At 42.9% G+C, this 26,035-nt stretch overlaps 1 protein-coding gene across 3 annotated transcripts in view; it reads left to right on the forward strand.

Moving 5' to 3' along the window:
• LOC115196108 (beta-1,3-galactosyltransferase 1) overlaps positions 1–26,035 on the forward strand; it is a 129,722-nt gene that overhangs the window by 45,540 nt on the left and 58,147 nt on the right. The window contains exons 1-2 of one of the 3 annotated variants that reach the window (XM_029756683.1): positions 8,310–8,350; positions 13,843–13,983. The exons of the other annotated variants lie outside the window; for them this stretch is intronic. The gene's annotated coding sequence lies outside the window, so the exon portion shown is untranslated. Of the gene's footprint in view, positions 1–8,309; positions 8,351–13,842; positions 13,984–26,035 lie in introns of those variants that run through there. 3 annotated transcript variants of the gene reach the window in all.

Raw genomic sequence — 26,035 nt, forward strand, 5'->3', positions numbered from 1 at the left:
GTTCACGTGTCATAATTGACATTTTATAAAGCATCAACCTCAGTGGGTTAAATGGTCCGAAAGGTAGGATAATACTAGTTATTGACTGGTTTGTTTTGAAAAGAAGCATAATTACCATATCAGTCTGGAGGGCATAGCTTCCATTCACACTCTCGTTCAAAGACTCGTCTTTTATAGTGTGTGTGCTGTTTGTATCTAGAGAGGGAAGAAAATAAAGAGTGTGTCTAATTAGAATGAGTAATACTCCATCTTGTATGTCGAAGCGCAAGTGCATTCATTTTTTTGTTCTCACATAATGCCTGCTGTTCGTATTGAGCTCGGGGCGTCTTCGCTTTTGTCTGGTGGTTTCAGAGAGCATCTAAGCAACAACAGAGCTTTCACTGAAGACCTCTCTCTCTCTTTCTCGTTTGTTTTGGTCTGTGACGACCGAAGGGAAGGCGAACTGCCTCGCTCTAGTCCTTAGGAGCCTCGTTGCTTCTATTGTATCCTTGAGCTCTCACTCAAAACGGTTAAAAGCTCAAATAATTCTATCGACCCATTACATTGGACCTCTTCTATCCCCTTTTATAATCACATTGTGAGAGAATCAACGAGAAATTGTTGGGGTTCTGCCTGTACGTCAATGTGTGTCTGATTACCATCTGAGCGGGCACATTTCAAAGAGGACAGAGAGGGGAAACGAAACTACCTCAATGGGCTTTTTAAAATCTCATCTACAGGATACTTTCATAACAGGCGTGGCGGGGAAGCGGTAGTCATGAGTTACAGACAGAGTCACAGCAGTAGAGAGGTGCTCAAGAAGCAACAGGTCCGGTGATGAGTGAGTGAGAGTCTCTCTCTCTCTCTCTCTCTCTCTCTCTCTCTCTCTCTCTCTCTCTCTCTCTCTCTGCTGTGATTCTGTGACGGTGACAGTTCATGGCAGCATCCGGACATGAGTAGGTGACCAAGAGTGACACTTAATTCACCTAGAGAGCTGCTTCCTGCCTACCACATTCTGTGTCATCATTTGGAGAGTGACTCTGTAGGCTACGAGTAATGCGTAGCTCACCCCTTGCTGTGCAACCTTCACTCCCTGGTGTCCGTAGCTATTGCTACCGTGCGAAACACTTCCTGTATGTGTGCTGGTAAAAGACCTGGGATGTTGTCTAGGTAGGAGGCACAAGGCAGGTTGTTATGACTGTACCTTTAAGACAGATCATGCCTTTCCTTTTCCTCTGGCTCTGGCTTCGTTCACCTTTAAGTGCTAGCGTGCTGTGCCAGAGAAAGCGGAGGTGTGAATTCAACTGTTTTCTTTAGAAAGTAACCCAGCAACCTACGCACATTCCATTATACAAGGCCTCTCTTTCTCCCTCTCTGTCCCTGTCTCTCCCTCTCTCCTTACTTTCTCTCTATATCTGTCTCTCTCATTCTCTCCTTATGTTGTCTCATCGTGCTGATAATGTTCACATTATTGACAAATTTCACCTCAGATGACCTACCCGTTTTACCTTAGAGCCAAGATATATTCAACACGTGATTTAACTTTTCCATTTTCGTCTCAGATTGTTTGGCAAAGTGTTTTAGGGAAAGAAAGAATTTATTCCCCTAGGGTTTAGCGTGCGCTGTGTATACACTTAGCTTTGGTTTAAAAATTAAACCCAAAGTCTTTCCTGATTAGTAAAGTCATTGCTTTTAGTTAAAATGCTCAGTCAGAGGGGAAACAATTTAACCCTATGTGAGTTTGTAAGTTAATGTGCCAGCTGTAATGCTCTGTTGAGAGGAACACCTTGTGCATGGCTCTAATGGCTCTGGGGAAGTGAAGCGAGATGGCTTTGGCTCACTCTGACCTCCTCTCCATTCTGAGGTTCCCTCTGTAACCATTATTCCTGCCTGAGGGGACAGTTTTTGTCATCCAACCATTTCGGCATCTTAAAAAAGGATTTGGGCTTTAGGAAATTATAGGTAAAGATAATGGTAGACAATCACAGCAAATGTTACGCCATGGTGGAAGAAATACACTGTATTTCTAAACTTACCTGCAATAATTCATAACATAATGAATAAAAAGTATGTTTATAATAATTTTGTTTACACTTTGTTGCTGCATAATATTTCCCTTAATAAGAAACAATGATTTATTCAAATGTGTGTTTTTGCCTAGTCACAATATTGTAACCACAAAGGCATTGTTCCACACAGACAATTCATCATACAAAATATGATAAAAATGCCCTCAATTTAGGCTTATTAAAACCAATTTATGCATTTAATTCTCAAAAGGTGCATTAATTTACATATTTAAACAGGTTAAGGTGACTCCTACCACTGCATAATACAATTTATTGATCAAGGTCTGAAAGCATGTTTTCATAGAAAGACTCCATTACTGCAACATGTAATTTTCTCATCAGCCCGCTACTGTTCTGCTGGCTTTGACAAGGGGAGAACATAACATTCAATGTTGTTTACCCTCTCCCTCCATTAACGTCTATAGCAGCCTGCAGTGATGAGGTCTGTGCACTCCAATCAACTCTCACTGTTCAGCTCACACTCTGCTGTTACTCAGACTCATATAATTCATGTTTATCATAATTATGTAATGTCCAATCACAGGGATGCAGAGGGTTGCTTATAAGAAATCCCGCTATGCCCTCTGACGAACCATCAAACAGGCAAAGCGTCAATACAGGACTAAGATCGAATCGTACTACACCGGCTCCAGCGCTCGTCGGATGTGGCAGGGTTTGCAAACTATTACAGTGTCATGACGTTGCCCTGTTGGGTGAGGTTTATGACCCCCCATAAATACCTTTCTCCCTTTTCTCTCCACTCTACAGAATGGACTCTTGGAAAGCCCTGTGTTACCACAGAGAAAGTATGGTAACATCAAATGTTTGGGGAATGGAACAATATTTCCCTTTCTCAACCAGTTGAACGTGTCCGTTGGTACTCAAAGAATATGATGTCAGATTAGTTGTTGTCTGGGACATTATATCTGATGATAGGATGACATAAATTGTATCTTGGAAAGTCTACACATTCTAGTTATCAGATTCACATGGAATTGTTGTGCAATTTAAATGTTTAAATATGAAACTATTTGTGAGAAGAAATTTGATTTTAGCTTCTAAATGAGAGAATGGTTTTCATAAGTAAACTTATGCTCACTCAGTGGCCACGCCCAAGTGAACAGACATTGGTTGGAGAGGGATGAAACACGCCCTTCTCTTCCCCAGTACAAAAGCCCCTGTGACCCAACTCACGTTAGACTAAGCAAACCCCAGCGTGAGCTGTGGTTGTGAATGGTTGAACGACTACTCTATCTAACGAAATGTACATGAGACCAGATCACGTGGAGGTGACGATCACCATGCTGGAATGGTGAATTTTGACTAGACCAGCCAGAATACAGCACGAGCTGATCATGGCAACTTGGTATGAACTTTGAACTATTATTCACTAAAGAAGAAGTGATACATCCGAGACGTCGAGTGATCAGCTGCAGCTGTAAACGGACATGGCCTAGGAAAGGACAGACAATCTCCTAAGAACGACAGCGTACTTCAACGTATCCGCTCTACAACACTACGACCAGAAAGATTATACAAAGGACAATGGCAATTTCTACTGGGCAAACCAGTCTTCCATCTTCGACCCATCTATCGAAGCGCAGCTCAGAGTGAATATACACTGCTCAAAACAATTAAGGGAACACTTAAACAACACAATGTAACTCCAAGTCAATCACACTTCTGTGACATCACACTGTCCACTTAGGAAGCAACACTGATTGACAATAAATTTCACATGCTGTTGTGCAAATGGAATAGACAACAGGTGGAAATTATAGGCAATTAGCAAGACACCCCCAATAAAGGAGTGGTTCTGCAGGTGGGGACCACAGACCACTTCTCAGTTCCTATGCTTCCTGGCTGATGTTTTGGTCACTTTTGAATGCTGGCGGTGCTTTCACTCGAGTGGTAGCATGAGACGGAGTCTTACAACCCACACAAGCGGCTCAGGTAGTGCAGCTCATCCAGGATGGCACATCAATGCGAGCTGTGGCAAGAAGGTTTGCTGTGTCTGTCAGCGTAGTGTCCAGAGCATGGAGGCGCTACCAGGAGACAGGCCAGTACATCAGGAGACATGGAGGAGGCCGTAGGAGGGCAAAAACCCAGCAGCAGGACCGCTACCTCCGCCTTTGTGCAAGGAGGAGCAGGAGGAGCACTGCCAGAGCCCTGCAAAATGACCTCCAGCAGGCCACAAATGTGCATGTGTCTGCTCAAACGGTCAGAAACAGACTCCATGAGGGTGGTATGAGGGACCAACGTCCACAGGTGGGGGTTGTGCTTGCAGCCCAACACCGTGCAGGACGTTTGGCATTTGCCAGAGAACACCAAGATTGGCAAATTCGCCACTGGCGCCCTGTGCTCTTCACAGATGAAAGCAGGTTCACACTGAGCACGTGACAGACGTGACAGATTCTGGAGACGCCGTGGAAAACGTTCTGCTGCCTGCAACATCCTCCAGCATGACCGGTTTGGCAGTGGGTCAGTCATGGTGTGGGGTGGCATTTCTTTGGGGGGCCGCACAGCCCTCCATGTGCTCGCCAGAGGTAGCCTGACTGCCATTAGGTACCGAGATGAGATCCTCAGACCCCTTGTGAGACCATATGCTGGTGCGGTTGGCCCTGGGTTCCTCCTAATGCAAGACAATGCTAGACCTCATGTGGCTGGAGTGTGTCAGCAGTTCCTGCAAGAGGAAGGCATTGATGCTATGGACTGGCCCACCCGTTCCCCAGACCTGAATCCAATTGAGCACATCTGGGACATCATGTCTCGCTCCATCCACCAACGCCATGTTGCACCACAGACTGTCCAGGAGTTGGCGGATGCTTTAGTCCAGGTCTGGGAGGAGATCCCTCAGGAGACCATCCGCTCAGGAGCATGCCCAGGCATTTTAGGAAGGTCATACAGGGACGTGGAGGCCACACACACTACTGAGCCTCATTTTGACTTGTTTTAAGGACATTACATCGAAGTTGGATCAGCCTGTAGTGTGGTTTTCCACTTTAATTTTGAGTGTGACTCCAAATCCAGACCTCCATGGGTTGATAAATTGGATTTCCATTGATTATTTTTGTGTGATTTTGTTGTCAGCACATTCAACTATGTAAAGAAAAAAGTATTTAATAAGATTATTTCTTTCATTCAGATCTAGGATGTGTTATTTAAGTGTTCCCTTTATTTTTTGGAGCAGTATATATCTTGCATTTTCCTTTTCCGAATGGGCGGTTATTAGAATGCATAAGATTCTGTATTTACGGTAGCATAGCTTCTCAAGGTCCGATAGAGACCCAATGTCACGGTTGTCGTTGGGTTGTAATGACCAAAACGCAGCAGGAATGTGGATGCTCATCTTGAATATTTATTAAACACAGAGAGCACGGAAAAAATAACAAAACGAAGAATGACAAAAGACAGTTTAACAGTTTAACAGGCTATACTCACAACAGCAGTGCTAAAGACAACTACCCACAAAATCCCCAGGTGAAAACAAGCATCTAATATATGACTCCCAATCAGGAATAACGACGTACAGCTGTTCCTGATCGGGAGCCACACAAACCACACAGAAATAGACAGACTAGAAAACCATAGAAAACCAACACTAGAACATATACTCAAACCCCAGACTACATAAACCAAACACCTTTTTAATAATACACACAACCCGAACCATATGAAACAAATACCCCTCTGCACGTCCTGACCAAATATATAATACAAATACTCCCTCTACTGGTCAGGACGTGACAGTACCCCCCCCCCCCCCCCAAAGGTGCAGACCCCGGATGCACCTCACACACAAAAAAAACAACATACCCCAAAACAAACAAAATAATCCCCTAAACTAAAGGGAGGGAAGGGAGGGTGGCTGCCGTCAACGACGGCACCTGTGCTACACCCCCCCTCCCCAACCCACCTATACTGGAGGTGGCTCAGGTTCTGGCCTATTGTCCTCCAGACTGTAGGCAGGCTTTCTTGGCTCCGGACCATAGACAGACTCACTCGGTTCCGGATCGTTGGCAGACTCATTCAGTTCCGAGCTGTAGGCAGACTCAAACAATTCAAAGTTATATTCAAACTCAATCAGTTCCGGACCGCAGGCAGACTCACTCGGTTCCGGACCGCAGGCAGACTCACTCGGTCCCGGACCGCAGGCAGACTCACTCGGTCCCGGATCGCAGGCAGACTCACTCGGTTCCAGATCGCAGACAGACTCACTCGGTTCCGGACTGCATGCAGACTCACTCGGTTCAGGACCGCAGGCAGACTCACTCGGTTCTGCACAGTGGGCCGTCTCCCTTGGTTCCGAACTGTAGGCCGTCTCACTCGGTTTCGTGCTTAACACTCTTACCGGATACTCGTGACGGGGTACTGTTGTCGGATACTCTGGACGGGGCACTGATTCCGAATACTCTGGAAGGGGCACTGTCGTCGGATACTCTGGACAGGGCACTGTTTCCGGACACTCGAGGCTGGGCTGACGCACTGGAAGCCTGATGCGTGGGACTGGTTGTGGAGGTACCAGCCTGGGGACACGCACCTCAGGGCTAGTGCGGGAAGCAGGAACAGGCCGAGTGGAACTGGTATTACGCACTGGAAGCCTGATGCGTGGTGCTGGTACTGGAAGTGCCAGTTTGGGAACATGCACCTCATGGCTAGTGCGAGGAGCGGGAACAGGCTGAGTAGGACTAGGCTGACTCACTGGAAGCTTGATGCGTGGTGCTGGTATTGGACGTGCCAGACTAGGGGTTCGCACTTCCGGGTCAGCACGAGAGGCGGGAACTGGAAATACTGGGCCATGGAGGAGCACAGACGGTCTTGATCGCACCTCCTGCACAACCCGTCCTGGCTGGATGGAACTAGCATCCCTGTACGAGCGGGGTGCTAGTACAGGGCGAACTGGGCTGTGCAGGGGCCTGATGGTTACCGTGCGTAGAGCGGGCATAGGGTAGCCTGGTTCTAGGAGGCACACCGGTGACCAGACGCACTGCGCAGGCATCCTCCTACCAGCTGGATGCCCACTCTAGCACGGCATCTGCGAGGGGCTGGAAAAACTCGCACTGGACTGTGCGTGCGTATGGGCGAGATCGTGCGCACTTCTTCAAAACTCGGCGCCCTCCACTCTATACGGTCCTCCATATAAACACGGGTAGCTGGCTTATGGCTCATCCATCGCCCAGCCAAACTACCCGTGTGCCCCCCCCCAAAAAAATTATCGGGGGTGTCTCTCCGGCTTAAACGCCAGTCGTGTTCCCCTGTAGCGTTCCCAGTCTTCGCTCCACTTTCTCCATGGACCCTCTCCGGCCATAATTTCCTCCCATGTCCATTTCTCCCGTTGGTCAAACTCAAATTCCCTTTTCTCCTTACTCCGCTGCTTGGTCTTTTTCTGGTGGGTAGTTCTGTCACGGGTGTCGTTGGGTAGAGATGACCAAAACGCAGCAGGAATGTGGATGCTCATCTTGAATATTTATTAAATACAGAGAGCATGGAAAAAATAACAAAACGAAGAACGACAAAAGACAGTTTAACAGGCTATACTCACAACAGCAGTGCTAAAGACAACTACCCACAAAATCCCCAGGTGAAAACAAGCATCTAATATATGACTCCCAATCAGGAACAACGATGTACAGCTGTTCCTGATCGGGAGCCACACAAACCACACAGAAATAGACAGACTAGAAAACCATAGAAAACCAACACTAGAACATATACTCAAACCCCAGACTACATAAACCAAACACCCTTTTAATAATACACACAACCCGAACCATATGAAACAAATACCCCTCTGCCACGTCCTGACCAAATATATAATACTAATACTCTACTGGTCAGGACGTGACACCCAATCCCTTTGTCCCTCAGTCTTCCCGCTCTTTCATTCAAACCCAACCCCCTTCCTTTGTGTAACCAGCTGTCATATCGGGTTAGCCCACTAGGGGCTTTTCATGACATGATTAGGAATCGATGTGTGATCTATCCTGTGTATATACATGTAATTCTGTGGGATTATTTAGGTTTTTAGTAAATAAATAATTAAGCCAATTTGTGTTTTGCTGATTCAACTTGTTAGCTGTCAAGTCCTGACCAGTAAAGGGGTTATTTGTTATTATAGTTTGGTCAGGACGTGGCAGGGGGTATTTGTTTTATATGGTTTGGGGTGTGTGTGTATGTAGAGGGGTGTTTGGTTTATGTATTCCGGGTTTTTTTTACCTCCAGTACCAGCCCCACGCACCAGGCTTCCAGTGCGTCAACCCAGTCCAGTACGTCCTGTTCCCGCTCCTCGCACTAGCCTTGAGGTGCGTGTCTCCAGTCTGATTTTTTTTGTTAGGTGCATCCGGGGTCTGCACCTTTGGGGGGGGGGGAACTGTCACGTCCTGACCAGTAAAGGGGTTATTTGTTATTATAGTTTGGTCAGGACGTGGCAGGGGGTATTTGTTTTATATGGTTCGGAGTGTGTGTGAATGTAGAGGGGTGTTTGGTTTATGTATTCCGGGGTTTTTGTCATTGTTCTATGTTAGTGTATTTCTATGTTCTGTCTAGTCATTTCTATTTCTATGTTTAGGTAATTGAGTTTGGGGCCTTCAATTGGAGGCAGCTGTCTATCGTTGCCTCTGATTGAAGGTCCTATAAATAGGAATGTGTTTGTCATGGGATTTGTGGGAGGTTGTTCTTTGCATAGCTGTGTGTTGCCTGCAAGACTGTTTGTCATCCGTTTCTTGTTTTCTTGTTTTTGTGAAGTGTTCGTGGTTATTTAAAATAAACGTTAAATATGAGCACTCAACCCGCTGCGCCTTGGTCCATCCATTACGATGACCGCTACATTAGCTAGGGTTTGTGCAGATAACCAAGTACTTACGACAATCATAATGAGACTGATCGAGTTGACAATTAATAATTGACTGCTATTGATATAAAAGATCTTCAGATCCTGTTGGGGATACAATCCCGTTAACGGGATTGGTTGGACAACAACCAGTGATATAACACGGCACGAAATTCCCCCCCCCCAAAAATCTCAAAATTAAAATTCAAGTTATTATACAGCATTTTAAAGAGACTCTACTCGTTAATCCAATCACATTGTCCGATTTCAAAAAGGCTTTATGGTGAAAGCAAAACATTAGATTATTTTAGCATAGCACCTCAGCAAAAAAAAGAAGGACGATAGCCATCACAAAACCAGATATACAGCTAAAATTAAGCACTAACCTTTGACAATCTTCATCAGCTGACACTCCTAGGACATCATGTTAGACAATACATGCATTTTTTGTTCGATCAAGTTTATATTTATATCCAAAAACCCAATTTTTAGATTGGCGCGTTACGTTCAGAAAATGTTCTCCCCCGATAACTTCCGGTGAATAGGCACATTTAATTTACGGAAGGACTCATAACGTTGAAAAAAAATGATAACAATTATTTAAAGAATTAGAGATAATCTACTCCTTTATGCAGCCACTTTGTCAGATTTCAAAATAACTTTACGGAAAAAGCACATTGTTCAATATTCTGAGTACAGAACTTAGCCTTCAATGCTAAGCTATACAGTTAGCCTACAACCCCGACGTCGACAAATCTCTAAAAATATGTTCGAAATATTTACTTACCTTTGCTGATCTTCGGCGGAATGCACTCGGATGGGCACCCACTTCCACAAGAAATGTTCATTTGTTCTGCAAAGCCCATAATTTATTTCCAAATACGTCCGTTTTGTTGACCCATCCAGAACACTTTACAATGCCATGTGGCGTGGACGCAAATCCGTAGACGAAATGGCCAAAAGTTCCATTACCGTTTGTAAAAACACGTCAAATGATGTTTACAATCAATCCTTTAGGGTATTTTTTTCCGTAAAATTGCGATAATTTTACAACCGGGCAATAGGTATTCGTCATACAAGAAAAATAAAACAACAGCTAAGTCACGTGGATGCGCGTCATAAGACACCTGTTCTCAGACTGGCCAGGGATTGAACGAGCCAGAATTTTCTGCCCGGTTACAGATGACTGATGAAAGTAGTTCCTAAAGATTGTTGACAGCCAATGGAAGAGTTAGGAGGTGCAACGTAAATCCTATGTCATTGTAGTTTTTCAAGGGATTCGAATTTCTCCCACTTCCTGACTCAATTTTTCTCAGGTTTTTTGCCTGTTATATTCACAGACACCATTCAAACAGTTTTAGAAACTTCAGAGTGTTTTCTATCCAAATCGACTAATAATATGCATATTCTATTTTCTGGTCCAGAGTAGTAACCTGTTTAAATTGGGTACGTTTTTCATCCGGCCGTGAAAATACTGCCCCCTAGCCCCAACAATAAGAGAGTGGAATCGCGAGATAACCGCTCTATAAAAATTAATGCTTCTGTCTTGCCCCAGGTTAATGGTTTAATTGTTGCATGTTTTTTAATTCAATCACGTAATCAATTAAATGTTAGGTAATCGATTTGATAAAATAGCATGTCTTATAATCTAATCATAGTCAGAGACACAACAACAGTCTACAAAGGGAAGCACAGCCACGAGCTGCCCACGAGCCTACCAGATGAGCTAAATTACTTCTATGCTTGCTTCGAGGCAAGTGACACTGAAACATGCATGAGCACATCAGCTGTTCCGGACGACTGTGTGATTACACTTCCATAGCGAGTAAGACCTTTAAAACCTGTTGGGGATCTTATCCCGGTATTGGGATTCATTGTCAAGAGACCATGGCGGGAAATTCAAAACTGCAAGAATCTAATAATTTCAATTTCTCAAACAATCAACTATTTTTCACCATTTGAAAGATAAACATCTCCTAAATCCAACCACATTGTCCGATTTCAAAGAGGCTTTACGGCGAAAGCATAAAGTTAAGTTATGTTAGGAGAGTACATTGAAAATAGCTGTGTGTAATGTTTTGTCAATTCAAAGACAGGCGTCACCAAAAGCAGATAACCAGCTAAAATTATGCACTAACCTTTGACAATCTTCCTCAGATGACACTCCTAGGACATTATGTTATACAATACATGCATTTTTTGTTCCATCAAGTTCATATTTATATCCAAAAACAGCATTTTACAGTAGCGGTGAAATTCAGAATTTTTTTCCCCTCAAATGCTTCCGGTCAATCAACGTTACAATTTACAAAATTACTATTCGAAAACATTGGTAAATTATAATATTGTCATTCAAATAATTATAGTTTAACATTTCGTAAATGCTACTGCATTGCCAGATTTCAAAATAACTTTACTGGGAAATCACACTTTGCAATAAACGGGGTGCTGTGCTAAGAACAATAGGCTAGGATATACAGGTTAGCACCATCTTGTAACCATCTAATATCAATAATACTATTGTCAATAATCCCTTACCTTTGATTATCTTCATCCATTGGCACTTCCAGGAATCCCAGGTCCACAACAAATGTGGTTTCTTTCGACAAAGTTCATAATTGATGTCCAAATAACTCCAAGTTGTTAGGCTTCGGTAGGCTACTAAAAAGTAGGGCGGGGGGGGGGGAGTCACGACGAAAAGTAAAAAAAATAATCTATTTACGTTTGTTCAAACATGTCAAACGTTATTTAGCATCAATCTTTAGAGCCATTTTTAACGTGAAACATCAGTAATGTTTCAACCCGACCTCTCCTGTGTCTTGAAAAACGTTTTTGAAAAATGTCTCGCCTCACATGAACTCACATGAATGCGCAGGTGCGAGCAGTAATGAAGTGACGACATCCCAGGGACGTCAACTTCTCTTCCTTGTCATCCGGTCTCTGTTCATCATAGACGCTTCAAACAACTTTATAAAGATCGTTGACATCTAGTGAAAGCCGTAGGAAGTGCGAAATGAATCCTTTGTCACTGTGTGATCGATTAGCAATGACTCGAAAAATAGTACAGCCACAAAATTATTTTGTTTTTCTCAGGTTTTTGCCTGCCATATGAGTTTTGTTATACTTACAGACACCATTCAAACAGTTTTAGAAAATTCAGAGTGTTTTCTATCCAAATCTGGTAATAATATGCATATCCTAGCTTCTGAGTTGGTGTAGGAGGCAGTTAAAAATGGGCACATATTTTTTCAAAATTCTCAATACTGCCCCCTAGCCCCAACAAAACAGTTTAACATTCACAAGGCCGCAGGGCCAGACGTATTACCAGGACGTGTAGTGCGAGCATGCGCTGACCAAATGGTAAGTGTCTTCACTGACATTTTCAACCTCTCCCTGAGTCTGTAATACCAACATGTTTCAAGCAGACCACCATAGTCCCTGTGCCCAAGAACACTAAGGTAACCTGCCTAAATGACTACCAACCCGTAGCATTCCCATTTGTAGCCATGAAGTGCTTTGAAAGGCTGGTCATGGCCCACATCAACACCATTGTCCCAGAAACCCTAGACCCACTCCAATTTGCATACCAACCCAACAGATCCACAGATGATGCAATCTCTACTGCACTCCACACTGCCCTTTCCCACATGGACAAAATGAACACCTATGTGAGAATGCTATTCATTGACTACAGCTCAATGTTCAACACCATACTGCCCTCAAAGCTCATCACTAAGCTAAGGACCCTGGGACTAAACACCTCCCTCTGCAACTGGATCCTGGACTTCCTGACGGGCTGGCCCAAGGTGGTAAGGGAAGGTAACAACACATCCGCAACGCTGATACTCAACACGGGGGCCCCTCAGGGGTACGTGCTCAGTCCCCTCCTGTACTCCCTGTTCACTCATGACTGCATGGCTAGGCACGACTCCAACACCATCATTAAGTTTGCTGATGACACAACAGTAGTAGGCCTGATTACCGACAATGATGAGACAGCCTATAGGGAGGAGGTCAGAGATCTGGCTGTGTGGTGTCAGGACAGCAACCTCTCCCTCAACATGATCAAGACAAAGGTGATGATTATGGACTACAGGAAAAGGAGGACAGAGCACATCTTCATTCTCACCGACGGGTCTGTAGTAGAGCAGGTTCAGAGCTTCAAGTTCCATGGTGTCCACATCAACAACAAACTATCATGGTCCAAGCACACCAAGACAGCCGTAAAGAGGGCACGACAAAACCTATTCCCCCTCAGGAGACTGAAAAGATTTGGCATGGGTCCTCAGATCCTCAAAAGGTTCTACAGCTGCACCATCGAGAGCATCCTGACTGGTTGCATCACTGCCTGGTATGGCAAGTGCTCGGCCTCCAACCGCAAGACACTACAGAGGGTTGTGCTTCCTGCCATCCAGGACTTCTATACCAGGCAGTGTCAGAGGAAGGCCCTAAAAATTGTCAAAGACTCCAGCCACCCTAGTCATAGACTGTTCTCTCTGCTACTGCACGGCAAGCGGTACCGGAGCACCAAGTCTAGGTCCAAAAGGCTTCTCAACAGCATCTACCCCCAAGCCATAAGACTCCTGAACAGCTAATCTAATGGCTACCCAGACTATTTGCATTGCCTTCTTTTACGCTGCTGCTATTCTCTGTTTATTACCTGTGCATAGTCACTTTAACTCTACCTACATGTAAATATTACCTCAATTACCTCGACTAACCGGTGCCCCCGCACATTGACTCTGTACCGGTACGCCCTGTATATTGCCTCGCTATTGTTATTTTACTGCTGCTCTTTAAATATTCTTTACTTTTATTTGTTATTTTTTTTACTTAACACTTCTTTTTCTTAAAACTTCATTTTTTGTTAAGGGCTTGTAAGTTAGCATTTCTCTGTAAGGTCTACACCTATTGTATTCGGCGTATGTGACAAATACAATTTGATTTGATTTGTTTCTCCAATAGAGAAGCAGGAGATTGGGATGTGGGTCCAATAGAGAAGCAGGAGACTGGGATATGGGTCCAAAAGAGAAGTGAAGAGAATGACAAGGGCTTTGACTAACAGCACAGTGAGAGGTTTGTCACGAGGAGCAGGAGAACATCGAGGTAATGAGAAGTGTCAGTCTCATCAGACATATAAACAGTAAATGAGCCAGTCTAGCCAGAGTAAAGAAAAGACGTTGATTGAAATGGCCTGCTGTGAGGAGGCATTGATCTCACATCAAAACACATCAGTCAGAACAAATAGCAGTGTCGACAAAGAGGAATAATTCTCCATCCTTCTTTGTACTTCCCAATCTGAACCTAACAGATCATGCCACCATTTTGTCTTGTACACAATGTATGAAGAACCCCATACAAACACTAAGTTGGAGCTATGTCTCCTTAAAATGCTGGAATTCCACAATGTTTCTTTAGCTGAGCAAGCCATCCCCATCCTTCATACCAGTCTCTCACACACTCGTGCAATTGCAGCACCGTACCGTAATTGAGACAATTGGCAGTACTGAGGCAGGAACGTCCCCTCACCATCAACTAATGGCTCCACTTTGACGGAGGGAATAGCCAGCTCCGATTAGTGAGAAGAGCACTCTCGGTGGACTGGCCACGTGACGTGCAAGGCGTTAGGTCTGGGAGAGGGTGAAGGGAGCCCGGGTATACAGACAGTCAGCAATGGTGTCCATGGCAGGATGAGGTGCAAGTGGTGAGGAGAGGAGCAGACAGACATGCCACGCTTCAGAGTCCTGACAGAGAGAGATAGACTTGCTTTGGCAATGTAAACATATGTTTCCCATGCTAATAAAGCCCTTTGAATTTAATTGATAGGAGAGGGGGAGAGGCAGAGAGAGAGAGAGACAGAGATAGAGAGAGGGTAAGAAGAGGAGAGGCAGAAAGAAAGAGTAAGAGGGGAGGAGGGGAGAGAGGAGGTGTAAGAGACTTAGAAAGAGGGTGGGGTGTTGGGATGCTTCAGGAAGATCAAAGGAAATCACATCAATGGAAGGTTGTCTCTTCTTCGGCTATGATGCACTGCAATGCCAATAGAGAGTGAGGGGCGAATTTCTGTAGGCATCAAGTTAGACGAAGCTTTCTCATTTAGCAAGCTAAAACTGTTTCTCTTCATTTTTCTCTTTAGGCTTTAGCATTATTTTACTGTGGAGCGCAGATGCTCTTTTGTCATACTGGGAAGAAGAAGAGGAGAGTGGAGGGGAGGAAAGGAGGGGGGATGGGAGAAGAGGAGAGGAAAGGAAAGGAACGTTGACTTCCAGTGTAGTCCTTAGGTGGCTGAGGCAGTGATGGAAGTGTTTAAGACTCTCTGGTTTACTAAGTGTCAGATTCTCAAGAGGAAGCATCCACAAAGTCCCAGAAATAATGGTCCAATTGGTAAACCTTTTGAGTCTCATGATGAGGTATGTCTAGGGCTGTTGCGGTGGCCGTATTACCGCCACATCAGCGGTCACGAGTCATGAAGGCAATCAAATTCCACATGACCATTTAGTCATGGTAATTAGGCTTCTCCAAGCTGTTCCATGCTGCTGCTGGTCATTAGTAGCCTACCAAACTTGCTAACTGCCTGGTACTCAGCACTGTATTGCAAATGGTTTCGAAAATCTAATCAAAGACTTCATGAGAGCCCATGAGCTCATGTTACGCAACATTTCTAAAGGCTATGCAATTGCGGGAGAAAACAGAGTGATGGCCGTTAATAAAAAGAGGAGGATCCCATCAGCTTTCTATAGGCTAGGCCTACTATATTTATTTCTCAACTTTCCTAATATTAAGCACATTTCTTATATTTACAACAGCAGTATAGCCTACCTGGCTGACATTAAAATAAATGCACTATTTAAGTGCATAGATGACATGTATTTTTTCTCGCTGCCCCTGTTTCGATACAGGTGCATGATAATGGTCCATTCTAAATATTATTTAGTATATGTAAAGACAAGATTAAATCAAGAATAGTCTGATGGGTGACAATATTAGCCTATCACTTGTGAATTATATCTTATCACTTGTGAATGATGCCCAGCATAAGAAACAATGCTTTTTTTGCTACATGTTTGAATCATAGTCGCACACCTCATGTAGCCTAGCCCATAGGCCTACATGTTTTAATGAGGTTTGTATCACAACTAAAGTGGCCAATTAACTTCTTAAAATTAAGCACATTCATCCTCTTTGCAAGGGGTGTAGAGCCTAACTGGAGTATATAAGCAGCGAGTGAGTTTCAAGTTTCGGGAAGATAATTTTCACCATAAAAATGCACCTTTATATCAAAAGCATTACATGCATAATTGTTTTCCGCTATTGAAACATTCACTCTTATAGCCTACAACCATGTGCACATTGCTGCACTTATAATGTGAAGAAATAGCCTAATAGTTTATCAACATTTTAAGCTAAAAGTTCTGGTCTGTTGCGTCAGCCACATTGCATAAAAAGGGTTTGTATTCATTTGGGATCTATCGCATCTCACAACTGTCCCAGACTATGTTGGGAATATTTATTTCTCGCACAGAATAGATTAGGTCAACTTTTCTACTGTGGGGGGATAGTAGATTAACATAGGCTAGTGCTTTTGCTGTTCGTTAGGCCTACTCATCTGATTGGCTGATGAAAAAATATCTTCAATATGCACCTCGGAATTGGATAAGGACGTGGGCAGTTACGTCCCCGATGTGTCTGTCTTAACTTGTAGCCTGTGAGAAAGACCCGATCACGTGACACGGAGAGCCGTGTGAGGAGAGACGCTTCGGTTTACGCAGCACACTCAGGGAGAAGGGCACAACGCAGCACTCCGGGCTGCAAAAGGCATGGATTTTTTTTAGGGTGCATTACGGCCACCAAGGGGATGCTGCCGTGAAATTCGAGGCATTATCAAGTGCTTGTCAAATTGTGAATGAGAGACTATTGGAGTGTGTACAACCTGTGCAAAAAAAACAAAGCAGAGCTCATGCCTTTCAAGCGACTTTTTTCTCATCATGCAGCCTTACAATGTATTAAAAATCAAAACATATAGCCCAACATTTGTAGAACAACTAAAGTTACATTAATAACTCAAAATTAAGCATATACTGTAGGAGTACCTATTTCTTTATTAACCGCTCAACACAGAGCCGCATGTGCACACTCCCTCAAATCGTTTGGAGAAAATATGTACATTTTATTCAGCTTTGTTCAATTGTATTCTTCATAATATAAAATAATGCCATGGAATTCTAAGCAAATCATGTCTGCTAAATGAACTAGTGTAGCCCACAGCCATTTGGCATAGCCACATCAGGACCTAACATAAGGACAACTCAGAGTATGCTATTATTTTCTTCTGAAATAGACAACATTTTCTTCGTATCATCCTTCTTTAGAACTTTCAAAAATAAGTAATGGATTTATTGTGAAGCTGTAGGCTATATTATTTTGATTTATTAGACTTTTTAAAATGGCTTTTAGGCTATGTGTGGAAGCCAGGAGATGCTAAATGTGTTTATGTTAATTAACGGTCAATTACCGTGAGACCAACAGTTATTTGCTTGACAATCACCGCCTGACAAAATTTCGTGACCACCACAGCCCTAGTTACAGGAGCTTGCGAAAGTATTCACCCCCTTGGAATTTTTCAAATTTTGTTGCCTTGCAAACTGGAATTAAAATTAATTTTTTTGTGCGGTTTGTATCATTTGATTTAAACAACATGCCTACCACTTTGAAGATTATTGGGAAACAAACAAGAAATAAGACAAAAAAACTGAAAGCTTGAGCATGAATAACGATTCACCCCCCCCCCCTCTCGGCCCTCTCTTGGCAGGTTTGTTGTAGTGCCATATTCTTTCCATTTTTTAATAATGGATTTAATGGTGCTCCGTGGGATGTTTAAAGTTTCGGATATTTTTGTATAACCCAATCTTGTTCCGTACTTCTCCACAACTTTGTCCCTGACCTGTTTGGAGAGCTCCTTGGTCTTCATGGTGCCGCTTGCTTGCTGGTGCCCCTTGCTTAGTGGTGTTGCAGACTCTGGGGCCATTCGGAACAGGTGTATATTACTGAGATCATGTGACAGATCATGTGACACTGAGATTGCATACAGGTGAACTTCTGAAGATAATTGGTTGCACCAGATCTGATTTAGGGGCTTCATAGCAAAGGGAGTGAATACATATGCACGCACCACTTATTTAAATTAAAAAATATATATTTTTTGAAACAAGTTATTTTTTTCATTACACTTCACCAATTTGGACTATTTTGTGTATGTCCATTACATGAAATCCAAATAAAAATCTATTTAAATGACATGTTGTAATGCCACAAAATAGGAAAAAAACGCCAATGGGGATGAATACTTTTGCAAAGCACTGTATGTCCACAACATCCTCTGTAGTATTTTCCGATAGAGCAAACCACTATATCCAGTGTGAATCGATGGTACATCACTGTTCAGAGAGGGAGAGAGAGAAAGGGAGAGTTGTGCTTCCACTTCAATCAGTCCTGTATTTTCCACTGCTGTGCACATCTCTGTTGCATCTTAGCTTGAAGGGCATCGGATGTATAATGCTGAGCAGAGCTTAAAGAGTGACAAGTGCAAAGATCAACCTTGATTGGAACACTTCCTTTCTGTCAACATTTACATCAAGATGTGAGCCTATAATCAGGGCAGGTTCCGGGTAGTGTTTCACTAGGAATTTCAATACTGCTAGAGATGGAGTTGCGAATGGAAACTTTTTCTGCTCAATGTATTGAGAGCTTTGTTGAGTCGACAAAGCTCAACAAACATGATTTCACCAGGTCGTTGGGCCGACATTGTTTTGAGCCGGTAGGTTCATGTTGGCTAGAGTTTGTGGTACAATACCTACAGTACAGAGCCCATCATTGTCATCCTTTAATTATATCCACTTTGAAAACACATTGACTTCAGGGTTGCTATCTCCCTATCTTCCCAGATGTATTTCAACCCTACAACTTTGAGGACATTAATCTCATGGAACCGCTTAGAGAACGTTTCAGCACCTACACTTCCATGACGCTCACACAGTTGTTTAATGTCATCAGTCTTTCGTGCACTTCCCCGTCGCTAACGACATCTGACAGGTCCCCCTTAAGGAACTTTTTTCTGAAGGTTAATCATCCCGTTTCCCGCCTGTGGTCCTCTTTGGATCAGACGCTCGCTATCCATTTCCAAGCAGCCAAGCCGCTGACACTTTGAATTCGGAACGCGCCCTTCAGCCACACACTTCTTCATGGTAATTAGGATCGGAGAGAGCAGAAGTGTCAATGGAAAAGTTTAACCTCTATGGGACCCCTTCCCGTTCTTATCCCGTTAACGGGATTGATTTTGACAACAGCCAGTGGAAAATCAGAGCGCCAAATTCACAACAGCTAAAATCTCATAATTCCATTTTCTCAAACAATCAACTATTTTACACCATTTTAAAGATAAACTTCTCGTTAATCCAACCACATTGTCCGATTTCAAAAAGGCTTTACGGCGAAAGCATAAAATTAGATTATGTTAGGACTATTCCAACACAAGAAAAACCACACAGCCATTTTCCTAGCAAGGACAGGCGTCACAAATACCAGAAATTCAGCTAAAATTATGCACTAACATTTGACGATCTTCATCAGATGACACTCCTAGGACATTATGTTACACAATACATGTATGTTTTGCTCGATAAAGTTCATATTTATATCCAAAAACAGCATTTTACATTGGCGCGTAATGTTGAGAAATGTTTTCCCTCCAAACCTTTCGGTGAATGAGCACAATGAGCACACATATTACAGAAATACTCATCATAAAATTTGATCAATATAGAAGTGTTATGCACAGAATTATAGATACACTTCTCCTAAATGTAATCGCTTTGTCAGATTTCAAAAAAGGTCCACGGCGAAAGCACAATTTGCAATAATCTGAGTACAGCCCAGAAGACACCAATAACAAGCAAACAGAAACCCGCCATCTTGGAGTCAATAAAACTAAGAAATTACATTATAAATATTCACTTACCTTTGATTATCTTCATCAGAAGGCACTCCCAGGCACCCCAGCTCCACAATAAATGTTCGATAAAGTTCATATTTATGTCCAAATAATCCATTTTGTTCGCGCGTTAGGTTCACTATCCAAATCCACAACGCGCATGCTAACTTAGTCCAGACGAAAAGTCAAAAAAGTTATACTACAGTTTGTAGAAACCTGTCAAACGATGTATAGAATCAATCTTTAGGTTGTTTTTATCATATATCTTGAATAAAATTCCAACCGGACCTATCCGTTCTCTTTAGGAGTGAATATGAACTCAGCTCGCTCCCAAGTCCTTGCACGTGACTGAGCCCATGCCTTATAATGGGACACCTACTTCCTTGTGCTGTTATTCCCATCAAATTCACCATAGAATCTTCAAACACCGTTCTAAAGACTGTTGACATCTAGTGGAAGCTTTAGGAAGTGCAAAATGAACCCTAAGTCACTGTATACAGTCAAGGCAATCACTTGAAAAAACTACAACCTCAGATTTTTCACTTCCTGCTTGACTTTTTCTCAGGTTTTTGCCTGCCATATGAGTTCTGTTATACTCACAGACACCATTCAAACAGTTTTAGAAACTTCAGAGTGTTTTCTATCTAATAATATGCATATTCTAGTTTCTGGGCCAGAGTAGTAACCTGTTCAAATTAGGTACGTTTTTCATCCGGCTGTGAAAATACTGCCCCCTAGCCCCAACAGGTTTTAAAGTGAAGACGGCGGGCTTGACTGATGCTTCTAATGATGTTCGGTCACCAAGGTGTGTTCTTATAATGGCGTTCGAGGGGGGAATGATAAGGGGTGGTTGAAGGGGAGGATGGAGGGGGGTATCATTAATCTACAGGTGACGCCACACAATCTGACACAACGTCGTTCTTTTTCCACCAACAGGAAGTCATAACTCATCTATACCAGAGCCGTCCATGACTTTTGGTGGTTCATTTTTGACGGACAAGGATATATAAAGTCGTTAATCACTGTCACAACTATCTCGCTGTTACCATAGTCATTAAGATGGATAGACGTGGTTGGCAGTACTTGATTTGATATGGTTCATAATAATACAGTAAGATTGATGTGTGGATTGAACCTAATGTTTTGTTCACATAATAGGCTACGATTGATGTAATGTGCCATGACAACGGAAGAGGATGGTTACACCGCGGATGCTTTAACAGTGTTTAAATGAATTGATTGATACAGAGACGGTAACTTTATTTTGTTAAATGGGAGAGCGGAAGCATATTTCCGCTAATTAACACCGGAATGGCTAATTGATCCATGGTCTGCCCTGTATGCTCTCAGGTCTTACACAGATAATCAGGTATTTTAGATATACTGTAATAACCATAGCTACTGTTGTAAATGTGCTGATATATTTTACAGTGATTTTACATTGTCAAAAGTATAATGTTCTCTGGTAGCTAAGATGTTGTTACAGAGGTGGAACCACAGGTCCCAGAGGGGTGGGGCATTTTTCAGACTCTATAGCTGTGACAGTGATTAAATCCGTTGTGTGGTATAATGGGACAAAAACAGTTGTTATCAGGTCACATGGTTTTAAAAAAGAATCCTGGAAAAACTGGTCCTGGGGAGGATGACCAGCAACCTTGTACTTGTTCGTATGAATTATATTTTAAAACTAGTCTAAAAGGGGCTTCCTCTACAAACACAGAGACAACAACTGTGATTGGACAATAGAACTCAATAGTGTTGGCCTATGCACTATGCAGGGCTATGCACCTACGCAGGGGTCCCGAGTGGTGCAGTGGTCTAAGGCACTGCATCTCAGTGAAAGAGGCGTCATTACAGTGCCTGGTTCGATTCCAGGCTGTATCACATCTGGCTATGATTTGGAGTCCCATAGGGCGGCGCACGGTTTGATCGGGGTAGGCCCTCATTGTAAATAAGAATTTGTTCTTAATTAACTGACTTGCCTAGTTAAATTTAAACAATAAAAATACATTTAAAAAACTGTATGTCTAATAAAAAAATGACTGACATTCTACAGAATGTCATCACTATTGTGTTGATTAATTCCAGTTAAACATTTTGGATGGAAAAGGTATAGGCAGCCTAGCCAGCCCAAGTTTGAATATAAACCACATTTGATCACATACTGCACACATTTTCTCCTAACACAAATAAATGGATTATAAATACAAAACATTACCACTTTATTTACCCTGGCCAGATGGAAATGTGCATAGGCTGTATGCAGCTGCTGTTATTAGTAGCCCAGTCCTGTAACATTTATGGAAAGAGTTTTTGCATGTGTCTGTCAGGGCGATGTGTTATCATGTTCGCTAAATAAATACCGGAGGAAAGTGGAAAGGGCACTTGAGTGTGCATTGTGCCCGGCCCACGCGGCCCGTGATTTCCGTGAATATGATTGGTCAAGCGCGCACCGAACCTGCAGCACTCCGATGTGAAGGACAGATAAATTGCGAGTTGACAAATCATGAGGGAAATCAGTCTAGAAAAACAGTACTTTGTCCCTCTTTTAATGCCTTTGCTTCAATATTTCGTAGTAAACCAAATAAGAAGTGGTGCTCCACCCGATTGAAAAGGGAAAATGTCTGCTCGCCACACATTTTTTTCGATGGCCCTGTGTTGTTGGTAGCTGTTTAGAGGATTATTAAAGCTTAGTGTGCCTTTAATGTAATGTCAACGCTCAACATCTTGCCACATAATAATAAACTTACCAGTCAAAAGAGTCTGGCATCACAACTTATTTTACAACTGATCACAAATAAGGGTTATACTGTTCATGCTGTCTTATTTTCCTGAAGGAGAGAGATCCAGTAAGGGTTATACTGTTAGTGCGGTCTTATTTTCCTGAAGGAGAGAAATCCAGTACCGTAAGGGTTATACTGTTAGTGCGGTCTTATTTTCCTGAAGGAGAGAGATCCAGTAAGGGTTATACTGTTAGTGCGGTCTTATTTTCCTGAAGGAGAGAGATCCAGTAAGGGTTATACTGTTAGTGCGGTCTTATTTTCCTGAAGGAGAGAGATCCAGTAAGGGTTATACTGTTAGTGCTGTCTTATTTTCCTGAAGGAGAGAAATCTAGTCAGCGACTAATCTTTTGTGTCAACTAAAATAAAAGTGTCATAATTTACCTTCATTCTTTCATTTGGTGAATAATTAAGTGATACTGTGTTTCTGCTTTGCCCTCCGTAATGATGGCAATAATTCATGTTATGCTGATGAGCCCACAGAAAGAGTTGCATAATGCATTTCAAATGGCGAAATGATTACAGCTTCAGATGAATGGAGTGAACTGTGAACAACGGTATGTTTTCTAACTGCGATAAATGCATTAGAGTAAATGTGAGAAAGACCTCCCCGAATGCGGAATCACCCACAGAATCCCGACTAAATTGCCTATGCCTGGTGGATGGGATGTGAAATAGATTTCAAACAGTTTAATTTATCACTATTATAAAGGGTTTTTCATAAAGTGATGAAAGCTCAACGGCAGGCCACCTGTTTAAGGAGTTCCTGTTTGTCTGCATGCGTGTGTGCATATGTGTGTTTGCGCGTACATGCATCTTTGTGCATGCTTGTGTCCCTCTTACAGTGAGTCAGCCCTGTGGATTTCTGTCTTGTGTGTACTCTGACTGCTATGGCCCCTGGGTGACAGACATGGGTGTATAAGACATTATCAGCTGTGATTCTCAGGGGTCAGAGCCTGAGGTGACGGTGCACATGCTGGGGTTGAGACAGACAGACAGACTCCCTCCTGCCACTTATAGTCCAGTGAAGAGAGGAGTTCCTCTCTATTACCCAGAATGCATTGTTGTCTGCCAGTTGTCAGTCAGGGTTGGTGACAGGGCTGCAGTAAGGTGGGGCCACAGAGTCTCTCTCTCCTTGTCTATGTCTGTCTCTCTTTCTCTCTTTATTCAATCTCTCCCCTCTCTCACTCACTCCCTCTCCCTCTCTCCCTTTCTATTTTTAATTGGCTCTACTCTTTACATACCTAGTCAGTATGGTTCTATGATTGACAGAGATGCTGATAGGTAGATGGCAGGTTCTTGGCTTGCACTAGAAATGGCTTCAGCTAGGAAGTGGTTAAGAATGGATTACAAGACGTTGTGGAAAAACAACATTTATTTTTTATGTTTCCAGAACACCTAAGTGCACTTTGTATTCTAAAATTACTATACTCTCAATTACTTTCCCATTTAGAAACACTACACAAGGTTTTAACCTTTATGAGCAAAATAGAGTCTAGCAGTAATTGCAGTAATTTTTCTCTGCTTTTATATATAGGTTGATCTGAAAACCTTTATCAAACTATTGTGTGCACATCCAGATGCTGTCATACAGGCAAGTGTTTGATTCCATTTACTCACTGTTTTTTTCCTCATTTAAAAAAAAAGAAATCCGGTGCATTATGCTAATCAATTAATTAGACTATTTTATGGTTCTTTAAATACATTCATTTTCTTTCAATTTAATATCATTCAAAACAGAAATGAGAACCTGATAGTTATATATGTTTTTTAGTCCTTCATTTTGCATCAGCACTGTCAGCCATAGCAACACATTCATCAACAGAGAAAGGGGGAACTCAATTTGATACGGGAGAATTTCATTTGACCTTGTATGCAGTAAGTGGGTCTGAATGAGAACTGCTCATACATCAATAGATTCTCAACCTTCCAGAAGTGTTTTTATTTTATTTTTATTATTATAATTTTTTTTCACCTTTATTTAACCAGGTAGGCTAGTTGAGAACAAGTTCTCATTTGCAACTGCGACCTGGCTAAGATAAAGCATAGCAATTCGACACATACAACAACCCAGAGTTACACATGGAATAAACAAAACATACAGTCAATAATACAGTAGAACAAAAGAAAACCAAAAAGTCTATATACAGTGAGTGCAAATGAGGTTAAGTTAAGGCAATAAATAGGCCATGGTGGCGAAGTAATTACAATATAGCAATCAAACACTGGAATGGTAGATGTGCAGAAGATGAATGTGCAAGTAGAGATACTGGGGTGCAAAGGAGCAAGATAAATAAATAAATACAGTGTGGGGATGAGGTAGGTAGATAGATGGGCTGTTTACAGATGGGCTATGTACAGGTGCAGTGATCTGTGAGCTGCTCTGACAGCTGGTGCTTAAAGCTAGTGAGGGAGATATGAGTCTCGGAAAGGCGGCCAAAGGAGGAATTGGCTTTGGGGGTGACCAGTGAGATATCCCTGCTGGAGCGCATGCTACGAGTGGGTGCTGCTATGTTGACCAGTGAGCTGAGATAAGGCGAGGCTTTACCTAGCAGAGACTTGTAGATAACCTGTAGCCAGTGGGTTTGGCGATGAGTATGAAGCGAGGGCCAACCAACGAGAGCGTACAGTCACAATGGTGGGTAGTGTATGGGGCTTTGGTGACAAAACGGATGGCACTGTGAGAGACTGCGTCCAGTTTGTTGAGTAGAGTGTTGGAGGCTATTTTATAGATGACATCACCGAAGTCGAGGATTGGTAGGATGGTCAGTTTTATGAGGGTGTGTTTGGCAGCATGAGTGAAGGATGCTTTGTAGCGATATAGGAAGCTGATTCTAGATTGAATTTTGGATTGGAGATGCTTAATGTGAGTCTGGAAGGAGAGTTTACAGTTTAACCAGACACCCAGGTATTTATAGTTGTCCACGTATTCTAAGTCAGAGCCGTCCAGAGTAGTGATGCTGGACGGGCGAGCAGGTGCGGGCAGTGATCGATTGAATAGCATGCATTTAGTTTTACCTGCGTTTAAGAGCAGTTGGAGGCCACAGAAGGAGAGTTGTATGGCATTGAAGCTCGTCTGGAGGTTAGTTAACACAGTGTCCAAAGAGGGGCCAGAAGTATACAGAATGGTGTCGTCTGCGTAGAGGTGGATCAGAGAATCACCAGCAGCAAGAGCAACATCACTGATGTATACAGAGAAGAGAATCGGCCCGAGAATTGAACCCTGTGGCACACCCATAGAGACTGCCAGAGGTCCGGACAACAGGCCCTCCGATTTGACACACTGAACTCTATCAGAGAAGTAGTTGGTAAACCAGGCGAGGCAATCATTTGAGAAACCAAGGCTGTCGAGTCTGCCAATAAGAATGTGGTGATTGACAGAGTCGAAAGCCTT

Source organism: Salmo trutta, chromosome 6 (genome assembly GCF_901001165.1).
Source record: "Salmo trutta chromosome 6, fSalTru1.1, whole genome shotgun sequence".
Classification (NCBI taxonomy): domain Eukaryota; kingdom Metazoa; phylum Chordata; class Actinopteri; order Salmoniformes; family Salmonidae; genus Salmo; species Salmo trutta.